Here is a 9,271-nt window from a genome sequence, read left to right on the forward strand (position 1 = left end):
CCTCTTCAGGACAAATGACGTACCGGTATGGCATGTTGTCCTGGTACTTAAGGACACATGATGTACCGGTACGTCATGTGTATTTCCGATCACCGCCGCCCGGCGGGCGGTGATCGGAACCCGGTGCCTGCTCAAATCATTGAGCAGGCACCTTGGCTAAATGCGCGGGTGGGGTCCCGTGACCCCCCCGTGTCGGCGATCGCCGTAAACCGTGGCGGTGCCATCGGGTCCCCATGCGGCTGTAGGGGGGACCCGATGGCATGGAAGGCAGCGCCATGCCTTCCTGAGGCATCGCGCTGCCATCCGGTGACGAGCCTGTGAGATCCAGCCCCCGGTGCCATCGGGTCCCCATGCGGCTGTAAGGGGGACCCGATGGCATGGAAGGCAGCGCCATGCCTTACTGAGGCATTTCGCTGCCTTCTGGTGACGAGCCTGTGAGATCCAGCCCCCTGGATCTCACAGGCCGGAAGCTGTATGATTAATACTCATACAGCCAATGCATTCCAATACAGAAGTATTGGAATGTATTGTAAAGGGATTAGACCCCCAAAAGTTCAAGTCCCAAAGTGGGACAAAAAATAAAGTTAAAAAAAAGTTGAAAAAATAAAGTTTTCCACCCAAAAATTTTTAAGTTTCAAATAAAAATAAACAAAAACGTAATTTTCCCCAAATAAAGTAAAAAAAAAAATTGGTAAAAAATAGGGGGGGGGGGGAGTATACATATTAGAAATCGCCGCGTCCAGATTGACCGGCTCTATAAAAATATCACATGAACTAACCCCTCATGAACACCGTAAAAAATAAAAAATAAAAACTGTGCTAAATAAACAATTTTTTTGTCACCTTACAGCACAAAAAGTGTAATAGCAAGCGATCAAAAAGTCATATGCACCCTAAAATATTTTCATCTCATCCTGCAAAAAAATGAGACCCTACCTAAGATAATCGCCGAAAAACTGAAAAAACTATGGCTCTCAGAATATGGAGACACTAAAACATTTTTTTTTTGTTTCAAAAATGATATTATTGTGTAAAACTTACATAAATAAAAAAAAGTATACATATTAGGTATCGCCGCGTCCGTATCGACTGGCTCTATAAAAATATCACATGACATAACCCCTCAGATGAACACCGTAAAAAATTTTAAATAAAAACTGTGCTAAATAAACCATTTTTTGTCACCTTACATCACAAAAAGTGTAATAGCTAGCGATCAAAAAGTCACACGCACCCCAAAATAGTGCCTATAAAACCGTCATCTCATCCCACAAAAATCATACCCTACCGAAGGTAATCGCCCAAAAACTGAAAAAATTATGGCTCTCAGACTATGGAAACACTAAAACATTATTTTTTTTGCTTCAAAAAAGAAATCATTGTGTAAAACTTACATAAATAAAAAAAAAAGTATACATATTATTAGGTATTGCCGCGTCCGTGACAACCTGGTCTATAAAAATACTACATGATCTAACCTGTCAGATGAATGGTGTAAATAACAAAAAATAAAAACGGTGCCAAAACAGCTATTTCTTGTTACCTTGCCTCACAAAAAGTGTTATATAGAACAACCAAATATCATATGTACCCTAAACTAGTACCAACAAAACTTCCACCCTATCCCGTAATTTCCAAAATGGGGTCACTTTTTTGGAGTTTCTACTTTAGGGGTGCATCAGGGGGCTTCAAATGGGACATGGTGTCAAAAAAACCAGTCCAGCAAAATCTGCCTTCCAAAAACCGTATGGCATTCCTTTCCTTCTGCGCCCTGCCGTGTGCCCGTACAGCAATTTACGACCACATATGGGGTGTTTCTGTAAACGACAGAATCAGGGATATAAATATTGAGTTTTGTTTGGCTGTTAACTCTTGCTTTGTTACTGGAAAAAATTGATTAAAATGGAAAATTTGCCCAAAAATTTAAATTCTGAAATTTCATCTCCGTTTGCCAATAACTCTTGTGGAACACCTAAAGGGTTAACGATGTTTGTAAAATCAGTTTTGAATACTTTGAGGGGTGTAGTTTCTTAGATGGGGTCACTTTTATGGAGTTTCTACTCTAGGGGTGCATCAGGGGGGCTTCAAATGGGACATGGTGTAAAAAAAAACAGTCCAGGAAAACCTGCCTTCCAAAAACCGTATGGCATTCCTTTCCTTCTGTGCCCTGCCGTGTGCCTGTACAGCAGTTTACAACCACATATGGGGTGTTTCTGTAAACTACAGAATCAGAGCCATAAATATTGAGTTTGGTTTGGCTGTTAACCCTTGCTTTGTAACTAGAAAAAAATTATTAAAATGGAAAATCTGCCAAAAAAGTGAAATTTGGAAATTGTATCTCTTTTTTCCATTAATTCTTGTGGAAAACCTAAAGTGTTAACAAAGTTTGTAAAATCAGTTTTGAATACCTTGAGGGGTGTAGTTTCTAGAAAGGGGTAATTTTTGGGTGGTTTCTATTATGTAAGCCTCGCAAAGGGACTTCAGACCTGAACTGGTCCCAAAAAATAAGTTTTTTTTAAATTTCAGAAAAATTTCAAGATTTGCTTCTAAACTTCTAAGCCTTGTAACATCCCCAAAAAAATAAAATATCATTCCAAAAATGATCCAAACATGAAGTAGACACATGGGGAATGTAAAGTAATAACTATTTTAGGAGGTATTACTATGTATTATAGAAGTAGAGAAATTGAAACGTGGAAATTTGCAATTTTTTTTACAAATTTTTGGTAAATTTGGTATTTTTTTTACCAATGTCATAAAGTACAATATGTGACGAAAAAACATTCTCAGAATGGCCTGGATAAGTCAAAGCGTTTTAAAGTTATCACCACTTAAAGTGACACTGGTCAGATTTGCAAAAAATGGCCTGGTCCTTAAGGTGAAATAAGGCTACAGTGTGTCCTAAAGGGGTAAATTGACGCACGCCACCTCCTTTACTTGTAAGCTTCGGCTTCAATAATTTGTCCCACTTTTCCGCCCGATTAACATTTAATTTCATCCATTAATCTTCCTTGGATGTGGTATCTCTTTCTCACGCTCCCTCTCCGATGTGGAACCCTGATTTGCCGATAACCGTGATCAACATGGTAGGCTCAGAAAAGAACATCGAAAGTTGATAGAGAATATATCCAAATGGATCATGGACGTCACGGGGACGTGCGATCAGACAGAAGTTATCTAGAGTCAACAAAGCGGCAGTCCTGTCTAACGTTTCCAAATCCAAAATACCCCAGTGACATTCCCTATAATTTTTTATTAATAATTCCAATAACAGGGCATCTTAAGAGTCCTGTATTGTTTTTTATCGTCACTACCTCCCCGAGTCGGGAGTGGGTAATTGCGGCGCGCCCCCTCCTTTCCTTTGATTCTTCAGTTTTAATAACTTCTCCCACATTTCCGCACTTTAATGCCTCCATGTAGCTTAGCTTATTGTCAGCTGAACTTGATATTATATTTTTTTTTGCTGGAACTGGGAGACAATCTAATGTATATGGGGTCCTCTCGACACTTCCCCAACAGATGATTTTGGGGTAGAGAAGGGCTTTGCATGCCATAGGGAGATGGCACTGCCGTAGCAGCCTTCTCCTCCTCCCTATTGAAAACACACAAGGTTGTACATGTATATGTACTGAGAATTTGGGGGGATATAGTTATTGCTAAAAGCTATTGAAAGTGTGTCAGCACCTTTGCTTGTAATGGGTAAAGAGTGCCGATTGTCTAAAAGATCTTACTTAACTAATTACACACATCCCCCTTAAAAGAATACCCGAATATTTCATCATATAGCCTATTTTAAAATCCCTTTAGGGAATAAATATGAAATAAATCCATCTAATATTGGGTCATGCTATATGATATTTATCATTCTCAGTATTGTCTGCAGTTTTCTAGTCCTCATTAGTATTTCCCTGATTTTTCACACCAAAGGAATGATCTTGCATGGGTTTAAAATGAAGAAGGTTATCTGGTCTGGACATCTCATTTTGGTAGTGGTCTTCTAGTATCTATCTCTTATCCCAAGACTGGTCTTTACTAGTTATGAGCGGCAGGGGCAATACTCGAATTCGCGATATTTCGTGAACATTTGGGCGAATATTCGCCATATATTCGAGAATTCGCGAATTCATGATCTCTAGGCATTATTTTCTTGATTGCGAAAATTCGCATAAAATTCGCCTAAAGAATTCGCATAAAAATTCGCATGAACTGGTATTTAAAAAAAATTATCGAATATTCGCGATTACGAATATATTTTGCGATATTCGAAATATTCGCGAATTCTCGAAGTGCCGATATTCGCGATTAAAATTCGCAATTCGAATATTCGTGATCAACACTAGTCTTTACTCCCCCGAAGCATTCCACACAATTCTACCGTAGCCAGTGAAATCAAAGGGCCATGTATGCATGAAGGCACTTGGTTATAATAAATTATAGCTATTCTTGAACCGGTCATACTATTTTATCAATATAATCGCTGTTAGGCTCTCTTGAAAAAAATATACAATATAAAAGTCTATAAAAACGGAATTTATTTGAACCAAATTAAAGCTAAATCTATAAGGGACTTCCCTGAAGAAAACTGAGGTGGATTTAAGCTTGGAGCGGATCAGAATTGGTTAGTTTGGGTTTGTGTAGCTTTTATTTAAATATATTATAGTCTGAAGAGCTGTTTTTACCATCAAAAACACAAACCTGATGGAAACCTTACAGACCCACTAGACGCCAATGGGATCTAGCAAGACTTGCTACATTCTCTTTTAAAATTGATCTGTCATGGCTGTATTAATATCAAAAGCCATGGCATTAAAGGGGTTGTCTGAGATTTTTTAACTAATAACCTATCCTATCCTACCCCGCTCTGATCAGCAGTTTGAGAAGAAACCGGCACTCGCAGTAGCTCACCGAGCACAGCACCATACATTGTATGGCGGCTATGCTTGGTATTGCAGCTCAGCCCTATTCACTTGAATGTGACTAATGAACGTGGCCTAGGCAAAGCTGGAAGAAGGCCACGGCACTACTGCAAGCATTGGGCCTTCCCAAACAGCTAATCAACGGGGGTCATGGGTTTCAGAACCCCACCAATCAGATACTGATGGCCTTTCCAGAAGATGTGAAGAGCCATCTATTATTTGTACTAGAAATGAATCATTTGACCTTTGACTGTTGGGGGGGAACAGTTCTAAAAAAATAAAAAATAAGATAGTTTAGAATTATTTCATGGAGAATGCAAATATTTTCTAAAATTGACATGTCAGAAGAGGTGACAGGTCCTCTTTCCATAGTAAATCTAAAGAGAATTGGAAGTGGTATGATAAATGCCAATAATAAGCAATAAAATGTAAAACATAATCAAAAATGAAGTCAAAAGTTTAAAAGGTAAAATGATAAAATAAGAAAAAAATAAGAAAAAATAAGAAAAAAAAAAAAACTACCCTAAGTGCAAATTACGCCAAAGAACATAATGCATTTTTGTATATCTCAATCATACAAATAAGCTGTTGCTACTACAGCTCTGCCTACAGCACATATATAATCATTTTTCTGTCTGGTCTTTTAGACTCCAAGAAACAATAAGATTTTGGTCTAATAAATTGTCATGCTCAGCAGAGAAAAGCGCAGCTACACATCAGCAAATCCGCACAACAATCCGGGACTATTAATATGCAGCTCAGAACCCTCCACTCCAGCAGTTACATTATCTTGTATTGCACATACATTGTTGTCAAGGCAACCAGTATCCTTCAAGCTAGTCTATTATTATGGCTATTACAGGCTTTTGTATTCTCTCGTGCCAAGGCTATCATTCTGAGCTCTTTTAAGTTAACAGTTTTAAACACATTACGGATGCAAGGGCTGAGGCATGAAATAAGGCAAATTATGCTGTCCCGGTAGATAAACTGAACTGGGTGCATATTCCAACACGGGCAATTAAATATAATCGGTTAAGTAAGAATTTACTGTATTGCACAACACATCGCATTGATGCCAAGATCATAGCAGATCTCAAAGAGATAACAGCTACCTTCAAATGATGATATTTCTTTTCAACTGAATGTGTTCGCTGAGAGGAGCGCAAACTGTTATCTCAACAAACTAAACAATGATGGGGCCGATTTCAATGTAGCAGAAGACAGACAAAGAAGCTGAGACTTCTATAAAGGATCCACTTTAGAAGGACTATGTTAAAGGCGTATTCAAGCCAGTAAAGTGAAGGTGATAAATGATATATCAGTGACAGTCTAACTACTGGGACACCAACAATAAATAAAAAATGGGGACCACAGTCCCTCATCCCTTTCCACCAGAATGGCTGAAATTGGAGTGGCTGAGATAGGCTGTTGCCACTCCAAACAACTTTACAGAAGATACAAAAGCCATGTGGGCATGCTCAGTTTTTTTCACACCTCCCATAGAGCTGGCATGGACAGGCTCAGTCACTGATGGCTCCTTCCCAACTCAACCATTCTGGACGGATGGACTGAGGGTCAACTCTTAAATCAGTTGTACAGGACTTAAATATTGATGACCTATCCTCAGGTTGGTGGGGTGCTGACTTCTGTGAAACCTCCTATCAGCTGTTAGAAAGGGCCCATGAAGCTCTGGCGAGGGCTGCAGCCTCTTTCTCTGATTGTGACATTGCATCCATCAGTCAAATGGCCTTTGTGCAGCCCAGTCCCATTCTAGTGAATGGAATTGAGCTGCAATACCAAGCACAGTTTTCATACAATGGACAAAGCTGTGTTTTGTATCCATTGAAGAGATCGCTGTGCTCACCTGAGCACTGTGATCCCTTCAAACATTTAATTAGCAGGGATGCCAGAAGTCGAGTCCTCACTGTCACTGGTCAGAGATTGATGACCTATCCTGAGGATAGGAAATTGATATTCAATTGCTGGAAAACCCCTTTTTTATATATACGTCGAAGGTCAGGTATTTAAAGATGGTGCCTGCTTGCAAGCACATTGGGGGCCATAGCCACCGGGTGCCTGCTGTTTTAAACCGGGGCTAATATATGTGATTAACATCAAACACACACATTTAATCCATTTTAGGTTTTTAGTACAGATCACTGTTCCATCTCCTACTATACACAGTGGACTGGCGCTCAACCAGGGTCACCTCTGCAAGACATTGGGTGTGACCACACACCCGATCTACCTACCCCTTCTCCTATTTTATATTTACCTGCAGACCTGTCTGCAGGGTAGAACCTTTAGCAGCCTCTCCACTCGCCCGACCCTTAAATTGTCCCTCTCTCCCCTTACCCTCTCCATCCCCTGGTGCCTCCAGTTTTTTCGGATCTTCTGGATATCTATCATACAAGATCCGACTAACCCTCAAACTCTCTCTCTCTCTCCGCATGGTCAAAAGTGACCATGGCATCTGGGAACACAAAAACCGGGAGCACATGTTCACTGCCTTGCAACAGCTTCCCCTAGCAGGGATCGGGAGAGCCACATGGTGTGTGAGGCAGCCTCAGGTCATTCTGTGTAATTCTCATAGACTCCGATGCTAATGCATTGGCATCTATGAAAAAGGCCATCTAATGAGTGCTTGTTCAAGTACCCTAGGGGAACTATTAAAAATTTATAAAAATATTTAAAAAAATAAAGTTTAAATCACCCATTCTTCACCCAAAATTAAAACACCATTACATAAACAATTAAAGAAATACCATAGGCATCACCACATGCAAAAACGCTGTTACTATTAAAATATCAAAATATTTATGCCTTACAGCAAATGGTGTAATAGAAAAAAATGAGCTATTCAGATTAGTATGAAGCCCTAGTGCTTTCTATGCAAAGCCTTCAGGTCAGTTCCAGATATGAGGGAATCTATTCATCAGGTTCTACATTCAAAGTTCATAAATTTACTGTTTTTGTGAATATTCTTTAGCAATTCTTCCAGCTCAAGCTCAGATCGGCTAAAAGATTTACGGAACAGTTTGCATGCTTAGAAAATGTAGTCTCCTTTACATTCCCATTCTTCAGTGTACACAATCATTTCTATCAGTTTAGCTTTGCCATTATCTTCATCTCCTGAACAATTTGTATCCACTGCCAAATGTCCAAATGTCATTGACGTTCCCTGAGTGTGTTTTCACAGAACATTGCCTTCATTGGAAATGTGAAATTCCCAATTTTGTGCTGTTTTGGTAAACATTTAGCAATCGTTAAAAGCAACTGCCCCATTTATGCACTGCTATGTATATAGTAAGTAGGCAAATAGGAGAACTAAATTCTCAAATCAGTAGCATTATTCTTCATCTAAGTGATAAAGGGAGTACATTGATACTTACTTATTGTGTCCAGTGCTTATTTGTAAACAGGACTGAAGCTTTTTTTTTTCTATGCGTTTCCAGAAATTACCTTAGACAAATCAGCTTCGGATTCTGCATTGCCACGATATGCATTATTTTGGTGGCTCTTCAGCAATTCTATTGCACTATTCATTTTTATTTACCAGATACCAACTGCCTTTTAGACTATAAACGTCTGGTTGGTGGATCTCCATCTCTGTATGGACGTTTTAAAAGGTCGGTGCAGAGATTGCAGCTGCACACTAATAGTGCAGCTTCTGGAGTGCAGAGCCTGCTGTTAGTGATAGCAGGGCACCCCATATAGAGCGCAGGGACTTTTTTTTTAATGACCCTGCTTTCCCCATCGATCTATGAGCGCTGTTTATAGAGGTCAGGAAGTGGCAATGCCTGCTCCAGTCCCAGCAGTCAAGTGACTGAGGGCCAGAAGTTTGTACAAGCTATGGTGACTTAGCACAACCTCTCTGGGGGCTGTATTCCCTTTGTAAATGGGGTTACTATGTAAGCCCCAGTTACAGGAGAAATAATCAATAAATGTACATAAAAGATGTAAAGTTAAATATCCTAAGTTGCACATTGTTCGTTAATAACAAAAAAAATGAATAACATTTTACTGGTTATAAAAAATTAAAACAAAAAATACTAAAATAAAAATAACATAAATATAAAGCACATATAGAGGAAATTCTACCTTTAAACTTGGTCTTTGCAACAAAAATCTAGTGTAAAAAAAGTACTGGGACACACGTCTTAATCATTGAATTCAGGTGTTTCATACAGTCCCATTGCCACAGGTGTATAAAATCCAGCACTATCCATGCAGTCTTCCTTTACAAACATTTGTGAACAAATGGATCATTTTAAATAGCTCAATGAATTCCAGCATGATCCTGTAATAGGATGTCACCGCTGCAACAAGTCAGTTTGTGAAACTTTTTCCCTCCT

This window comes from Bufo bufo, chromosome 9, assembly GCF_905171765.1.
Source record: "Bufo bufo chromosome 9, aBufBuf1.1, whole genome shotgun sequence".
NCBI lineage: Eukaryota > Metazoa > Chordata > Amphibia > Anura > Bufonidae > Bufo > Bufo bufo.